This window comes from Canis aureus, chromosome 9 (assembly GCF_053574225.1).
Source record: "Canis aureus isolate CA01 chromosome 9, VMU_Caureus_v.1.0, whole genome shotgun sequence".
Lineage (NCBI taxonomy): Eukaryota > Metazoa > Chordata > Mammalia > Carnivora > Canidae > Canis > Canis aureus.
This window is the reverse complement of record NC_135619.1, coordinates 53,323,467-53,341,839: the sequence shown is the minus strand read 5'-3', so window position 1 is coordinate 53,341,839 and position 18,373 is coordinate 53,323,467. Positions and strand designations below refer to the sequence as shown.

Here is an 18,373-nt window from a genome sequence, read left to right as displayed (position 1 = left end):
ATGAGCACTATAATGAATAATCATAAAGCAACTTTGTGTTTTACACAACTTTGTGTAACCACTACCCAAGTCAAGAAATAGGATATTATCACCACCCTGTGTTGGTTCCCAATCACACTCCTTCCTCCTCCATCAGACCTCTATCCAGAGATAACCTGTCCTGCCCTTAGTGGTAATCCTGTCTTCCTTTTCTTTACCCCTTCACCATCTGCAATCAGTATAGTTAGGTTTGGTCTGTTTTTTTTTTTTTTTTAAGCGAACATTAACGGAACCAGAATCTGTACATACTTTACATTGGGCTTCTCTTACTCAACATATTTTTAAAATTCATCCATATTTTAGCATACAGTTGTAGTTTATTCCTTATTATTGCTGTATGGTATACACTAAACTCTCACCTTTGGCTGATCTTCTGTTTCTGTGCAAGCAGAAAGTAACAGGTAGGGCAGAGTGTAAACTACTTGGCTGAATTTTGAAGGACTGCCCCAACACAAGAGTCCATCTTCAAAGACTAGGAGATGTTTTTTTCTGTTGTTGTTCCAAATGTTTAAATAAATCTCACTCAAATCAGTAGCTGACTACAAATTTAATGGAATAGAGACTTCAGTGGCCACATATATAACAAAAAAACATAGATTTTGCAAAATTATTTCAGGAAAGACATTAAGCAGAATAATTTCGACAACAAGCAGCAACGACAAGCCCTGGAGAGAGAAAGACTGTAATTCCCAGAGTTGCCACGTTATAATATTCGAAATGTCTAGTGTTCAACAAAAAATTATTAGGCATAAAAAGAAACAAAAAAGTGTGGCTCATATACAAGAAAAGAGGTGATTAATAGAAATTGTGCTGAAGAAGCCCAGGCATTGGACTTCCTTGAAAATATTTTAAGTCAACCAGTTAAAATATGCTCAAAGAATTAAAGGAAACCATGAGAATGGTGTCTCACCAAATAGAGATAGAAATTATAAAAAAGAGCCAAATAGAAATTCTGGAGCTGAAAAGTACAATAACTGAAATGAAAAATTCACCAGAAAGGCTCAACAGCAGAACTGAACGGACAAAAGAAGAATCAGCAAAAAAAAAAAAAAAAAAGAAGAATCAGCAAACCTAAAGATAGGTCAACTGAGATTATCCAGTCTGGGTAGAATAAAGAAAAAAAAGAATAAAGAAAAATGAATAGGGCACCTGAGTGGCTCAATGGTTGAGCATCTGCCTTTGGCTCAGGTTGTGATCCCAGGGTCCTGGGATCAAGTCCCACCCACATTGGGCTCCTTGCGTGAAGCCTGCTTCTCCCTCTACCTGTGTCTCTGCCCCCCCCCACCCCCATCTCTCATGAATAAATAAATAAAATCTTTTTAAAAAAATCTTTAAAAAAGAAAAGGAAAAGGAATAGATACATCCTAAGGGACCTGTAGGACACAAGAATACCAATATGTGCATAACAGGAGAGCCAGAAGAAAGAGGGTGGGGGCAGAAAGAATATTTGAAGGAATAATGGAGCCATACTTCTCAAATTGTTTGTTTCTCAAACAAACAATCTATACATCCAAGAAACTCAATTGAGTACAGATAGGATGAACTCATAGAGATCAACACCAAGGCACATTATAATTAAACTGTTGAAAGACAATCTTTAAACCAGCAGAAGAGAAGCAACACATCATGTACAAGGAACACTTGAGAAGATTACTCACTGATTTATTGTTGGAAAACATAGAGGCCAGAAGGCCATGGGATATCATAAGCACAGTGCTGAATGAAAAGAACCATCAATCAATAGATTGTCTACCCAGAAAAATGATCAAGAATGAAGGAGAGGGGTGCCTGGGTGGCTCAGTGAGTTGAGCATCCAACTCTTGGTTTGGGCTCAGGTCATGATCTCAGGGTCATAGAATCAACACCATGTCAGGCTCTGTGCTCAGTAAGGAGTCTGCTGGAGATTCTCTCTCTCCTTCTCCCTTTTCTCCTCCCCCCTACTCATGCTCAGTCTCTCTGTCTCTGAATAAATCTTTTTAAAAAAGAATGAAAAAGAATTTAAGACATTTCCAGATAAACAAAAACCGATATAGTTTACTACTAGGAAACCCGCATTTGAGAAATGCTAAAGGGAATCCTTCAGGTTGAAATGGAAGGACAGTAGACAGTAATTTGATTTCATGAAGAAACAAAAGACACTGGTAGAGGTAACTGTATAGGTAAATAAAAAAGTCAGTATTAACATATTATTGGTTTGTAGCTCCTTTCTTTCCTATATGATTTAAAAGAAAACTGGATAAAACAAAATATTATACATCTATGTGAACAAGCATACAATGTACAAAGATGTAATTTGTGACAACAGCAACATAAGGGTAGGTACAGAGCTATATAAGGGCAAAGCTTTTTGTATATTATTGAAACTAATCTGAACTAGATTGTTATAAATTAAGATGCTAACTGTAATCCCCAGAGCAACCACTAAGAAAATAATTTAAAAATATGTAGTAATAAAAATGACAAAGAAATTAAAATGATACACTAGAAAATAAGTATTTAACACAAAAAATGTTGTGTTGGAGAAAATAAACAAAAATAGCATAAGGCATACAGAAAATAAATAACAAAGTGACAGAAGTATGTCCTACCTTTTCAATAGTTATTTCAAACATAAATGAATTAAACTCTTCAATCAAAAGGCATATACTGGAAGAACGAATCAAAAAGAAATATCCAGGGATCCCTGGGTGGCACAGCGGTTTAGCGCCTGCCTTTGGCCCTGGGTGCGATCCTGGAGACCCGGGATCGAATCCCACGTTGGGCTCCCGGTGCATGGAGCCTGCTTCTCCCTCTGCCTGTGTCTCTGCCTCTCTCTCTCTCTCTCTGTGACTATCATAAAAAAAAAAAAACCCAAATCCTCTTTAAAAAATATATATATATATCCAGGGATGCCTGGGTGGCTCAGTGGTTGAGCATCTGCCTTTGTCTCAGGTCAAGATTCTGGGGTCCTGGGATCGAGTCCTGCATCAGGCTCCCTCCAGAAAGTCTGCTTCTTTCTCTGCCTGTATCTCTGCCTTTCTCTGTGTGTCTCTCATGAATAAATAAATAAAATATTTTTTAAAAAATAAAAATAAAAATAAATATCCAAGTATAAGCTCACAAGAGACTCAATGTAGATTAAAAAAACACAAGTATGTTCAAATTAAAAGGATAAAAAAAAGACATTTCATGTAAACAGTAATGAAAGAGAGCTGGAGTGGCCAACTAATATTAAAAAAATAGACTATAAGACAAAATTGTTACAGAGACAAAGAATGACATTATATAATCATAGAAACACTATATAAAATATATAATAATAACTACATAAAAAGGTCACTCTACCAAGGAGGTATAAAAACTGTAAACATATATGTGCCTAGCAACAGACTCCCCAAAATATATGAAGCAAAAACTGACAAGATTGGGGGAAATAAACAGTTTGATAATAATAATACCAATTTTGATAATGGATACAACTAGATACAGATCAGCAAGGATATGGTAGACTCGAACAACACCGTGAATGAACTAGACCTAAGAGACAGCTATGGAATTCTCCACCCAACAACAGCAGAATGCACATTCTTCTCAAGTGCACATGCAACATTCTCCAGTGTAGACCATAAGTTAAGCCACAAAACAAGTCTCAGTAAGTTTAAAAAGATTGAGGCTTATGCAAAACATGTTCTCTGACCACAGTGGAATAAAATTAGAAAACAGAAAGAAATCTGTAAAACTAAAAAATATGGAAATTAAACAATACACTCTTTAATAACCAACGTTCAACATTCAAATAAGAAATCTCAAGGGAAATAAAAAATATTTTAAGGGATCCCTGGGTGGCGTAGCGGTTTGGCGCCTGCCTTTGGCCCAGGGCGCGATCCTGGAGACCCAGGATCGAATCCCACATCGGGCTCCCGGTGCATGGAGCCTGCTTCTCCCTCTGCCTGTGTCTCTGCGCCTCTCTCTCTCTCTGTGACTATCATAAATAAATAAAAATTAAAAAAAATTAAAAAAAATATTTTAAGATGAATAAAAATGAAAATACAACTTCTACAATTGACAAGATATGGTGAAAACAGTGCTCAGAGGGAAATCTATACATGTGATTTATACATGTAAATGCTTCCACTAAAAAAGAACAAAGATCTCTAACCAATAACCTGTACTTCCAACTTAAGAGTGAACTTAAGAAAGTAGAAAGAAGGATGGGATGGCTGGGTGGCTCAGCGGTTTGGCACCTGCCTTTGGCCCAGGGCATGACTGGAGAGTCCTAGGATTGAGTCCCACGTCAGGCTACCTGCATGGAGCCTGCTTCTCCCTCTGCCTGTGTCTCTGCCTCTCTCTCTCTCTGTGTATCTCATGAATAAATAAAATCTTTTAAAAAAAGAAAGTAGAGGGATCCCTGGGTGGCGCAGCGGTTTGGCGCCTGCCTTTGGCCCAGGGCGCGATCCTGGAGACTCAGGATCGAATCCCACGTCGGGCTCCTGGTGCATGGAGCCTGCTTCTCCCTCTGCCTGTGTCTCTGCCTCTCTCTCTCTCTCTGTGACTATCATAAATAATTAATAAAAATTAAAAAAAATAAAATAAAATAAAAAAAGAAAGTAGAAAGAAGGAAACAATAAAGATTGGGGTGGAGATAAATGATAGAAAGTAGAAAAACAACAAGGAATCAACAAAACCAAAAATTGGTGCTCAAAAAAAATCAACAAAATTGACAAGTCTTTCGCTAGACTGAACAGAGAGAGAGAGAGAGAAAACTCAAATTTAAAAAATTTTTAATAAAAAAAAACTGTGGGGAAAAAAAAAAAACTGTGGGGACATTATAACTGGCCCTACAAAAAATAAAAAGAATTATAAGAGAATATTGTGGACAGATGTATGCCAACAAACTAGGCAATTTAAGTGAAATGGATAAATTCCTACACACAATCTATCAAAACTGATTCAGGAAGTAGAAAATATGAACTGACCAGTAACAAGAGATTGAATCAGTAATCAAAAAACTTTCAACAGAAAAGGAAACCCTTGTACATTGTTCATAGGATTATTATGGAAAATAGTATGGAGGATCCTCAAAACAATTAAAAATAGAACTACTATATGATCTTGCAATTCCATTTCTGGGAATACATCAAAAGGAAATTAAAACACTAACTTGAAAAGATATCTGCACCCCAATGTTTGTAGCAGCATTGTTTACCATAACTAAGACATGGAAACAACCTTAAGTGTCCATTGATAGATGAATGGATAAAGAAGTTGTGGCGTGCACACACACACACACACACACACACACACTGGAATATTATTCAGATGTAAAAATGAGGAAATCGGGCAGCCCTGGTGGCCCAGCGGTTTAGTGCCGCCTTCAGCCCAGGGTGTGATCTTGGAGAGACCCTGGGTCAAGTTCCATGTCAGGCTCCCTGCATGGAGCCTGCTTCTCCCTCTGCCTGTGTCTCTGCCCCTCTCTCTCTCTCTCTCTCTCTGTCTCTCATGAATAAATAAATAAAATCTTTTTTAAAAAATGAGGAAATCCTGCCATTTGCAACAAATTGGTTGAAGCTTAAGGGCATGATGCTAAATGAAATAAGTTACACAAAAAAATTAAAAAAAAAAAAGAAATGTCACACAGGAAAAGACAAATGTGATCCCACTTTTATGTAAAAACTAAAAAAATAAAACAAATGAATGAACAAACAAACAAAAAGCAGAAACAGACCTGTAAATAGAGAGAACACACTGATGATTGCCAGATGGGAAATGGGTGGGAAGATGAGCAAAATGGGTAAAGGGGAGTGAGAGATACAGGCTTCCAGTTATGGAATGAATAAGTCATGGGAATAGAAGGTATAGCACTGGGAAGATAGTCAGTGGTACTGGAATGATGCTGTATGGGGGACAGGTAGCTACACTTGTGAGCATAGCATAACGAATAGACTTGTTGGATCACTGTTGTACACCTGGAATGAATGTACCATTATATGTCGACTTTACTTAAATTTTTTAAAAGTGTACAATTTGAGGGATGCCTGGGTGGCTCAGCGGTTGAGCATCTGCCTTTGGCTTGGGTCATGATCTTAGGGTCCTGGGATGGAGTCTCACATGGGGCTTCCTGCATGGAGCCTGCTTCTCCTTCTGTATCTCTGAAGGATGAGGATGGGATGGAGAGAGTCTCTGCCTCTCTCTCTCTGTCTCTCATGAATAAATAAATAAAATATTAAAAATAACATTAATAATAAATTAATTTAAAAAGTGTACAATTTGAGGTGCTTGGGTGACTCAGTGTTTAAGCATCTGCCTTCCGCTCAGGTCATGATCTCCAGTCCTGGGATTGAGCCCTGCGTGAGGGCTTTGCACTCAGTGGGGAGTCTGCTTCTCCCTCACCCTCTGTCTCTCCCCCAACTCGTGCTCTCTCTCTCTTTCAAATAATTACTTTTTAAAAATTAAAAAAATAAAAAGTGTACAATTCCTGTTTTTAGTATATTCACAGAGTTGTATAGTCACCACAGTCTGATTTTAGAACATTTCTGTCATGCCAAAAAGAAACCTCATGTCGATTAGCAGTCATGTCCATTCCTCTACCCTATCCTTCCACCAACCCTAGAACTACTCAATTATTTTCTATATTCATAGATGTACCTACTCTGGACATTTCATATCAATGGAGTCATATGTGGTCTTTTAAAACTGGCTTCTTTCATCTAGTATAATATTTTCAAAGTTCCTCCATATAGTCCATTTACTTTTAATATAATTGTCTGTGTGGTTGGGTTTAAGTCTGCTATCTTGGTATTTTTTTCTATTCATACCATTAGTTCTTTGAGGTTTTTTTCCTCCTTTCCTGACTTCTTTTGGACTGAGTATTTTTTAAGGGTCCATTTTATTTCTGTTGGCTTATTAGTTATTCTTCTCTTTTTTTTTTTTTAGTGGCTTCTCTAAAGTTCACAATATGCACAAGATGCAGCTTTAATGCAGGTAGAACACAGTCTACCTCCAAATAATATTATATGCCTTCACAGATTACACCAGAAACTTATAACACTGTAGCTCTTTTTCTTCTTCTCTCTTCCTTTGTGGGCTTTTGTCATACATTTTACTTCTACATACGTTGTAACTCTATATATAGTACATGTCATTATTTTTGCTTTAGATAAACTCTTATTTTTCTTTTACAGAAATTTTTTAATGAGGGGGGAAACAACTCTTACTTTTACCAGGTCTGATATTTACTTCTTTCCATTTACTTCTTTGTGAGGATTTGAGTTTCTCTGCCTGGAATCATTTCTCTCAAGCCTTCAACATGCCTGCCAATGATGAATTCCCTCAGTTTTATCACTGGATACAGACTTCTAGGTTGACAGTCTTTTGTTCAATTCAATTCAATTTTAAAGACTTAATTCCATAGTCTTCTGACATGTATTATTTCTGATGAAAAGTCAGAAATTATTTTTATATTTTCCTTTGTATATATAATGTCCTCCCCTCTCCAGCCCCTTAAAAAATCTTTTTTTAAAAAAAAGATCTTAGGGGGCAGCCTGGTGGCTCAGCAGTTTAGCGCTGCCTTCAGCCCAGGGCCTGATCCTGGAGACCCGGGATGGACGTCGGACTCCCTGCATGGAGCCTGCTTCTCCCTCTGCCTGTGTCTCTGCCTCTCTCTCTCTCTCTCGATCTCTCTCTCTCTCTGTGTGTCTCTCATGAATAAATAAATAAAATCTTTTTAAAAAATGAATAAAAAATTTAACAAAGATCTTAGGGGTGCCTGGGTAGCTCAGTGGTTGAGCATCTGCCTTTGGCTCAGGTGGTGATCCTGGGGTCCCAGGATCGAGTCCCACATTGGGCTCCCTGCATGGAGCCTGCTTCTCCCTCTGCCTGTGTCTCTGCCTCTCTCTCTGTGTCTCTCATGAATAAATAAATAAAATCTTAAAAAAAATAAAAAAGATAGTATTTATTTATTTGAGATAGAGCAAGCGAGAGAATGCACAAGTGGGGTGGGGGTAGAGGGAGAGGGAGAAGCAGACTCACCACTGAATAGGAAGCCCGATGTGAGACTCCATCCCAGGACCCTGAGATCATGACCTGAACTAACCACCTGAGCCACCCAGGCACCCCTAAAAAAATCTTTTTTATCATCGATTTTCAGCAATTTAAAAATGATGTGCCTTGGTGTGATTCTCTTTGTGCTTGGCATTGATTTAGCTTTTTGAATCTGTGGGCTTATGTTTTTCTTCAAATTTGGAAATTTTTCAGCCATTATGTTTTCAAATATGTTTCTGCCCACCCCTCAGAGTCTAATTACATATATATTATTCCGGTTAATATTGTCACAGTTTACTGAAACTGTTCCTTTTTCAGAGAGTTTCTCTCTGCTCCTTCTGCAGCTTCTTTAGAAGATATCCAAGCCTGTGGGAGAGCCCCAAGACTTTAACTGGAACTTAAATCTTTATAAAGCAACTTATTCTTTCCATCAGACTTATTTGTGCATTTGAAAAATGAAAGAGTGCAAGGACATAATCAGCATTCAGAATAGTGGTCACCTCCACGAGAAGGTAGGGAAAGGTGATGGGAAGTATACCAGGGAATATTTAACTGTAGTGACATGCTTTGCTTCTTAAGTGGGTAATGAGTTTTTTGCTCTGCCGTTCTTTATATCTTATATCTTTTTGTTTCAAATATCACCAATTTTAAAAGACTACAAGGACATGAATCTCTACATGTTAAACTCTCTGACGGGTGCGTGGGTGGCTCAGTCGGTTAAGCATCTGTCTGTGGCTCAGGTCAGTATCTCAGGGTCCTGGGATTGAACCTGACCTGAGGGCTCTCTGCTCAGCAGGGAGTCTATCTGCCCCTCCCCCTCCTGCTCAGGTGCTCGGGCTCTCTCTCAAATAAATAAAATCTTCAAAAAAATTTTTTTAATCTCTGAAAGTATAATGAAAACATTGAATTAAGATATTGGTCATAGAAAACATATGCATCTAGGGGTGCCTGGGTAGCTCAGTGGTTGGGCGTGATTCCAGAATCCTGGGATCAAGTCCCACATAGGGCTCCTTGCATAAAGCCTGCTTCTGCCTATATCTCTGGCTCTCTCTCCACCTCTCTCTGTGTCTCTCATGAGTAAATAAATAAAATTAAAAAAAAAAAAAACATATGCATCTAGATTTTGGTTCCCTGGCACTGTTTCTCCTGTCCTTCAGAGATGCATCCTTGTTCTCTGCCTCTTCTCTCTGTTTCCTGAAGCAGCTGGAGGGGCTCCCATGATCTCTGACAGAGGCGGTAGGCACCCATGGGTCATTTGTTGAGTCTGATGCCTCGAGGCTAGTACTACCTGCTTTCTAGTATATTTTACTCCTGACTTTATTACCAACACATTATTAGTGTGTGGGAAAATATGGCTAACATGTGCCTTTATGCAGTAGCGACAGGACTCTCCCTAGATTTCATTTCCTCTTTGGCTGGGCAAGGCTTAATATTCCTAGCTCTGTTCCCTGCATCCTTTCAAATGCTTCTGGTCCCTGAGGAAATCTTCCTTCTGTGTCTCACAGTCTGATGAGCTGGAGAACCAGCTCCCTCCCTGCCCGGGTATTTCCCTCACTAACCTAGCCAAGGCACACAGTGGTAGCTAACATTTGTTAGACTTGAGCTATGTGACTTGTTTCATCCTCATGACGACCCTACATGATAGATTCTATTATTATAGTTATCATCTGATCTTTGACATATCTCAGGTAAGAGAGATATCACTGTTCTCATCTATAACACTTTATGGATGAGGAATCTGAGGTTCAATAATACGGCCAAGGTCACCCAAGCAGGGAGTGGCTCAGCTAACACTAGAACAGTTTTTCTCTCTAGATTCTGTGTTTCTTGCAGATGGCCAGGAGGACTGCCTGGGCAACCTGCAGAATAATGAGAAACAATAAATCATGGTTGATCTAAGCCACTGGGTTTTTGGTGGTTTGTTTTATGGCAATTATTTAACTAAAACAAATGCTGAAAATTAGGTTGTAGATGAAGGTTTTCTCCATATTTATAACATGTTGTTAAGTGAAAAAAGCAGGTTATAAAACAATATATACAACATGATTTCACTGTTGTAAAAAAAAAAAAAAAAGCAATGAATCTGATTCTGTTCAATTCCTGATTTGGATAGTGTGTTTGATGTGGAAGGATGTTTGTGTCCCTAACAGGATGTTGATTCCTTCAGGTCCCATTGCCTGGGAGATGCTGACTGGAGCCCAAAGGTGGGAGTGCGGGGAGTAACAGGGTGGTAGGGAGTTCCTCACTACCAAGAGAGGTGGAAAGCACTACCACGTGTGTCATTCCCTGAGGCATTTGAAGGCTCCAGAACCAGCCCTGCTACTCCAACCAGCACCTCCACTTCTCCCTCCTTTCTACCAGCTTGTCCCTCCGTCCTACTGATGGATAGGGATGGTCAGAGTGCTCAGTCCTGGGTGGGACCAGCTACCCTGATTTTCAGGGCCCGTGAAAAATGACAATGAGTGGCTCCTTGTTCAAAAATTGTGAAGAATTTCAAGACGGCAGAGCATTGGCCAAGCATGGGGCACTTCTGGTCCTGGGGCTCCCTGTGACTGCATAGGTCGAATGACCCCAGGCTAGGGCAGGTGTGCTCTGGTTTCCCTTCCACTTTCTGGGGGTGCTGGACGGTGGCTAGAGACTACTTACTCCCAGAGTGGGGTGCCTGTGATGGAGGACTGGACCCCCTGCCTCAGCTGGGTACCTGCCCTTGGCCTCTGAGAAGGGGGATGGGAAGGAGAATGGACAGAGACACCAGGGGCAGTGGAGGGGGCTGGCCTGCCTGCCTCCATCTGGCCAGGCAAGCCTACAAGAGTTTCCTGTGGAGGGTGGGGGGAGCTGGGGAGGAATTCCAGGGGTGGGTTCCAGCGCCAGAGTTGACTGGGTATATAGGAAAATGTCTAGGCAGAGGAGCCTCTGCCCAGAGAACTCAACTACACCCCATTTGGAAGCTAGCCCTGGGAAGTACTGGTCATAAGGGAGTGCTGGACAAGAAAACAAGACCCGTGGCTGGCCGCCCCACCCCCCAGCTCTCATGGCCTCCCCATCACACCCTCACCCCAAACCCTGGAGGTGAGAGCATTCTGATGGTGGGGGAGGGAGGAGAAGCCCCCATGGTTAGCCTTGCTTGGAGGAGAATCACCCTAGATTTGCCTATGATGTTTGATTCTTAAATCGGACTGGATTCTCCTGTTTTTTTTTTTTTTTAAGATTTTATTTATTTATTCATGAGAGACACAGATTGAGAGAGAGAGAGAGAGAGTGGGGCAGAGACACAGGCAGAGGGAGAAGCAGGCTCCCTGCCCCAGGGAGCCCGAGGTGGGACTTGATCCCGGGTCTCCTGGATCACACCGTGGGCTGAAGGCAGCTCTAACCCACTGAGCTACCTGGGCTGCCCCTGGGTTTTTAATAATTAGAAAAAAAAAGAAAAAAAAAAAGGAAATCTGATCAGAAAACTAGGAATCTGACTGGACTATTGTTCAGGGACAGAAAAGATTTGACAAGGCATGTTAAAGGCTGTGGTTAGAGACAAAGGTAAACACGTTCCCTGTTTGGATCTTGTCCAATTCAGGTTTGGGTTTTTGTTTTTGATCTTTTTCCATAAACCAGGTCCACATGAACAGAGATATGCCTGGAAGGGTCTAGAGTTGGGTGTTAGACAACATTCGGGTTTGGGGATTTTTGTACTAAGACCAAAAAAATGACTTTCAGTGGAAGGAAGCGCTATGTCCACCCTCCAGCCGTGCTCTGAGCCCACCGGCTACTTAGAGCCTCGCCTCGGGACCCAGTGCCCAGCTGGCTCTGGGGGAAGGATTCCATCCTTCACCTCTTCACCCCACCCGGTGGGAGTCCCTTTGGACCCAGGGCCCCAGCCTCATTCATTTCTGTCCCCCGCGGCGCGGGACAAGTCTCATAAAATTCTGTCACATCAAAATACCACATCAGAGGCAGGAAGGCTCCTTTCCTCTGTGAGGGCGTGATTTACAGCGGGCAGGTGCAGGACGAGGCGGTGAAGTGGAGATGCGTGTAGGGTGACCGACCTGTCCCTGGGATTGTCCCTTGTCCTCGGCCATCCGGGACAGTTAGCTGCCCTAGGGGTAGGGTTGGGGGTTGGATGGAAGAGAAGGCTGGTAGAAATGGGGTGAGGGAATTGAATTTAAATTTTAAAAAATTAAAAAAAAAACATGAAATGGGGTGAGGACAGAGAGAGGGGTGGAAACATGACAGGGACAGTGGCAGCTGCCTTTCTCTTGTCTCCTTGGCTTTTACATCTTGTGGGGAACAAAGCCTCTCTCTGCTAGGAGGGGCTCCTCCTTCTTAAGCTGAGAGGGGTGTGTGTGTGTGTGTGTGTGCTGAGAGCTCACACCAAGCTAGAGCTGCTCTCTCTCTCTCTCTCTCAATCTCTCTCTCACAGCAGGCCTGCCCCCCTCCTCTGAAGCTCCAGTGGGAATGACTCAGCAGGAAAACCAGGCCTGCTCCTCACTCTGGCTCCAATGCAGCTGCTGGGGCCCCGCACCCACAACTCCCTGCCCCCTGCTTCTCCTCCTTATGGCACCTAAGGCATGAATCTCCCTGACTCCGATCACCAGAGCAGGGGACTTCCCAGGCCGAGGCTCCTCTCATTTACCTTGGTGACCTACAGGAGAGGTGCTGGGCAGCCCCCTGCGGAGCAGCTGGCCCCTACGCACCCCATCTCTGTCCTCTCACCCCAAGAGAGGGCTCCCTGAGCGGAGCACCATGCTAGACACTCGGCACGCATCATTTCATTTCATCCCCATGTGGTGAGGAGGGTGCTCTGATTATTGTCACCTATGGATTCAGAAAGTGAGGCACAAGAGGCTGGGTCCCTCCTTCATACCCTGTTCTGAAGGATAGACACACCCACTCGGGCTAAAATGCATGGGCAGGCACTCACTCAAGACCTGTGCCCTCTAGGTAACAGGGGCACCTGGCTGGCTCAGTCAGTAGGGCATGGGACTCTTGATCTCAGGGTTGTGAGTTTGAGCCCCACGGTGGGTGTAGAGATCACTTAAATAAATAAATAGGAAAAAAAAAAAAAGGACTGTAGGTAACAGCTGGAAACAATTTGTACTCACCCAGTAGGGCACATCAAATAAATCATGGTGCATCTGCACGATGGGATACGATGCCCCATACCGAGCGATGCCCCATACTCAGCAGAAAGCCTGCATCTCTACCTCCCTCTCTGCCCCTCCCCCAACTGGTGCTTACTCTTTCTCCCTCCCCCCCTTCAAATAAATAAATCCTTAAAAAAATTAAAATTAAAAAGAAAAAGGCCGATGTGCTCTATGTGTCCAGGGACATGAACAACCACCAGGTAGAGCAATCAGGCTGGGAAAGGGTGCTGGGCAACTTAGCAGCTCGGAGGGTCAGGAGGCAGATGCACCCAGTCCGGCTGATAGCCCAAGGAGTACATTGGCACAAACAGAAAATAAAGCAGAGTGCATAGCCGTGTGCCGGTAGACTACTGTGTGTGCGTGTGCGAGCACCCTCATATAGAGGCTCCCACCTGCAGACTGGCCCTGGAAGAGGACACAAGCAATGGTGACAATAGCGATCCCTGGGGAGGAGAACCAGGGACTGGGAGCAGTGGGGCAGAAGAAGACCCTCACTTACTGCAGCTTTGTGTGGTTCCGACTTCATAGATTCCTCCTGAAAATGAGAAACCATTGTTTAAAGACTACAATGCAGTGTGCAAAAGCAAACTTGGCATCTGCCTTCAGAGCTCAGACGCTGAAACACGGGCACCAAGGTGTCTCTTAAAATTTTATTTTTAGGGATCCCTGGGTGGCGCAGCGGTTTGGCGCCTGACTTTGGCCCAGGGCGTGATCCTGGAGACCCGGGATCGAATCCCACATCGGGCTTCCGGTGCATGGAGCCTGCTTCTCCCTCTGCCTATGTCTCTGCCTCTCTCTTTCTCTCTCTGTGACTATCATAAATAAATAAAAAAAAAATTAAAAAAAAAAATTTTATTTTTAAAGGGAAAGAAGGGGAACTGAGTGGGAAAAATTAGGGTGACAAACCATGAGAGACTCCTAACTCTGGGAAATGAACAAAGGGTTATGGAAGGGGAGGCATGTGGGGGGCTGGGGTAACTGGGTGACGGGCACTGAGGATGGCACTTATTGGGATGGGCACTGGATGTTATACTATACATTGGCAAATTGAATTTAAATAAAAAATGTAAAAAATTAATTAATTAATTTAAAAAATGAAATTTTCTTTTTAAGTAATCTTTACTCCCAACATGGGGCCCAAACTCACAACTCTGAGATTAAGAGTCCCCCACACTCCACTGACTGAGCCAGCCAGGTATCCCAAGAACCAGGTGTTCTAAAAGAGTTGTACCCCTCTTCCCACATACAAATACCCTCTCACTCATGCACACAGCATCCTGGTACCCAAACACTCAGACACCTACACACACACACACACACACACACACGCCTGCATGCCTTAATTTAAAATCTTCTAGGGACACCTGTGTGGCTCAGTGGTTGAGCGTCTGCTTTTGGCTCAGGTCATGATCCTGGGGTCCTGGGATCGAGTCGTCCATCGGGAGACTGCTGGGAGCCTGCTTCTCCCTCTGCCTATATCTCTGCCTCTCTCTCTGTGTCTTTCATGAATAAATAAATAAAATATTTAAAACACACACACACACAAAACCCTACCTGGAATATATAACTCATGAAAATGCCATGGCTCGAGAGTCAGAGAGCTGGTCCCAGTCTCAGGGCTGCCACCTGCTATCTGGCTGGCCAGTGCCAACTGCTTAGCAGGCCTCAGGCTCGGAGGTCCAATCTGTCCAATGGGGATGAGGTACCTAATGCACAAGGCAGCTATGAGGATGCAGGGCGGGGAACGGGGAGCTGGGGGGCACTGGACAGTGTCAATGCCCCATCCCTCATTCCCTGCCCTGGGGTGCCTGAGGGCTTGTGTTCCCCTTCTTACAGGAAGAGGTGATGAATAGGCAAAGGAGTATTTCAAAAGAGTGGGAGCAGACAGCAAGGTGGGACCAAGGGGCCTCAGCCCCCACAAAGTGTCTCCTAAGCAAGAAAGAGAATGTGGTGGCGGGTCAGGAAAGCACATTTAGCAGCATTCTAGAAACCTCTGCCCAGCTCACCAAGGCAACCGCCACCGCTCCTGCCTGCAGCAGCCGCTGTCACAGGGCCTCCCCCTCACGGCTCCCCACACCTTCACTTCAGTCAGATTCTGCTCTAGAAAGAGATGAGGGGGCAGTGTTGGATGCGTGGGAGACTTTGGGGTGTGGGGGGCAGGGATGCCAAATCGGAACCTGCAAAGAATCGGTCTGGGCCGCTGAGAGCTGGGCGGGTGGGGGGTTTGGGAGGGTGTTGCAGTACTGAATGTTGTCATCATGCTAATCACAACCAAATACAATGGTTACTTCTGATGAAGTTCTGGAATACAGGTGAGGTCTGGAGCCGAAGACCAAGAAAGAATTCTTGAGACGTCTTTGGTGCAAAATGGTGGTTTTATTAAAGCACAGGGACAGGGCTGATTATATACCTGGGAGTTGGGAGAGGTGTGAGGATAGCGTACTCTCTAAGGACTATTGGAAGCAAGGTTCCCAGGACCTTGAGGGGACTGGATACTTTTGGGAAAAGCCATTTATAACCCTCTAATAAAATCTGAGTCATGAGACCCTTCAGATGTATATCGGTGGCTCATATGCTTGGGACACGTATCTTGGGGATTTAGAGATAAAGGGAAATTTCTAAAGGAATTTTTCTACATTAAAGCAGACTTACAGGATCCTGGGGGTCGGGCTAAGGTTGTCTTTTACCCTTCCAAAGTATGAACATGGGAGGCAGTTGAGTCCCTAGAGGAATGTCACTCTGCCTGTTTCAAGGACTTGTCAATGTGCTGCCCCAGGCTCATGTCTTGTCCTCAGCTAGCCCTGTGTTCCCTCATCAACTTCCACACAAAGAGGAAATGACATTCTTACTGCCTTTGCCTTAGTCCTGTTCTGTGATGTTAGGGTCCGGCTCAATTTATGCCATGGAAACTGCTTAATGGAGGCACCTCCTGTAGGAAGGAGATGGTACTTCACAGGCAAGAAGCACTAGAGAATTCTTAGGGTTCCTCCATAACCGTCTTCTTTCCTCTCCCCTTAGCAATTGGACTCATCTGAAATAAAGACCATTTCCTAGGCTTCTTTGCCATCTAGATATGATCGTGTGACTGAGTTCTAACCAGTGGAGATAAGTGGAAGTATCGTGAATAACTTCCAGGGAATGTTCTTAGGTAGAAAGGGTATGCCCTTGCTCAGGTGTCTTTCCTAATTCCCACTGGCGGAATGTTGACTTGATGGCTGGAGCTCAAGCAGCCATTTTGTACTGTGAAGTGGAAGCTGCATCCTAAGAATGGTGGGGAAATGTTATAGAAGGGGCCTGGGGCCTGATATTATAAAGCACTTTGCCAGCCCTGAAATGCCACCTCTACCATGAGGATGAGGACTACAGCTGACAGATGACAGGAGGGTACTAGAAAGAGCTAGAGTCCTTCTTGAAACTATACAATGACCGTATTAGCTCTGGACTGCCTGCCTCTAGACTTTGTCTACATGTGAGGGCAATGCATCACTTAAGCCACTAGTACTTTGAGTTTCCTGTCTTCTCACACCCAAACCAAACTGGAAGTGAAACCCATAGTGAGTTTTTCGCTGCTTCTTCAACCTTGCGCAGGATGAGCAGGGCAGGGAAGACCCCAGCAAAGCCTCTCTTGATCTGGACCTTGGAGGGTAATGTATCATGGGGAGGCCAAAGTGGTATCTACAGTGTCCAGGCATGAAGTGGCCGAGGAACTAGAAAGGGAGAGAGTGGACAAGGATTCTTTCTTCTTGGAGTCCCAGAGGAATGGGATGGAGCCTGATGATTCAGAAATAAGATGGCAACTATGCTAAATCTTTTGCCCCTTCCCATGAGATGGTAAGCGAGGAGAAGGTAGAGACTGGCTCAGAGCCCGGCACATAGTAGATGCTCAATAAATATTTGTTCACTGGCTAACTGACTGTACTGTACGATGGAGTCTGGGGCAGAGACTGAAGTGGCCAAAGTCCCTGAGGGAGGATGGAGTGGTGGTGGAGATCAGGAGAAAGATCCCTCAGGATAAGATGACTGGGGGGTGGGGGTAGTGACAAAAGGGCACTCATGGGGTCCGCAGCACACCCCTGCCCCAACAGTGTGGCATATCCTTCCAGGGGCAGTGGGGAGAGTCCTGCATTTCATTAATGCAGGATATTCCTGGGCAGAGGTGCCTTACAGCTAGTGATGTGCAGCCATGTTCAGGGGAGCACATGTTCCCCACAACCTCAACGGCAGGGATATTACTGCAGTCTTTGCAGAAGAGAAACCCAGATCCCAGAACTGCAAGGTCCCTTGCCGAAGATCACTCGCAAGGAGATGCAGCAGCTGGGACTTGAACCCAAGGCTTCCAATCACAATTACCTTCTTTGGAACAAAAGATGCAGGTCGGGATTTCTGACGCTAAACGTCTCTTTCCCCTGAAGCTCCCAGGCCAACGCTAAGGCCCTGAGTGTGGTTCATAAAATTGTGGAGGTGGGACAAGGCTGGAAGAGGGTGTCAGGCAACTTCTCAGCAGATTGGAGGGCTGGTAGACAGATGTGCCCAGCACTCCAGATAGCCCCAACAGTGCATTTGCACAAACGGGAGGGGGGGGGGGGGCTTAACTTAAGATACTTTACTGCCATCTGCTGGGAAAGTGTCACAATAACCATAAAAATCTATGTTGATCTAAGTGTGAAAACGTTGTCCTGGAATTGTAAAGTGCAGAACCTGAACAACTGTACAGGGAAGTCCTAGAGGTCTCTTCTCTTGCCTGAGAGAATGAAAAAGACAAGGTCTCTGCTACCATGATGGTTCAAGTTCTGTCCCCTTTCTTTTCTGCTTGGGAGTCCCTGGTTCAAATGGTCTATAGTGGTCTGCCTCCCACAGGTTCTCCACCCAGATCCTTTCCTTCTATTCTGCTATTCTGTGAACATGTCCTGAACATCTGCCCTCGGCCAGCTTCCATTCTGGGCATTGCTGGTAAAAACGTGGGCAGAACCCTCTCTGTCCTTCCTGAGTTCACAGTCCAACAGAGGACAACCGACCAAGCCATTAAAACTGGTGGGGACGCCTGGGTGGCTCAGCAGTTGGGTGTCTGCCTTTGACTCAGGGTGTGATCCCGCAGTCCCAGGATCAAGTCCTGCATAGGGCTCCCTGCATGGAGCCTGCTTCTCCTTCTGTCTCTGCCTCTCTCTGTGTGTCTTTCGTGA

At 44.0% G+C, this 18,373-nt stretch overlaps 1 protein-coding gene across 7 annotated transcripts in view; it reads right to left on the bottom strand.

Annotated features, from left to right (window-relative positions):
• Positions 1-18,373, bottom strand: part of TMEM63C (transmembrane protein 63C) — a 131,011-nt gene that overhangs the window by 75,808 nt on the left and 36,830 nt on the right. Inside the window, exon 1 of one of the 7 annotated variants that reach the window (XM_077910133.1) lies at positions 399-552. The exons of the other annotated variants lie outside the window; for them this stretch is intronic. The gene's annotated coding sequence lies outside the window, so the exon portion shown is untranslated. Of the gene's footprint in view, positions 1-398; positions 553-18,373 lie in introns of those variants that run through there. 7 annotated transcript variants of the gene reach the window in all.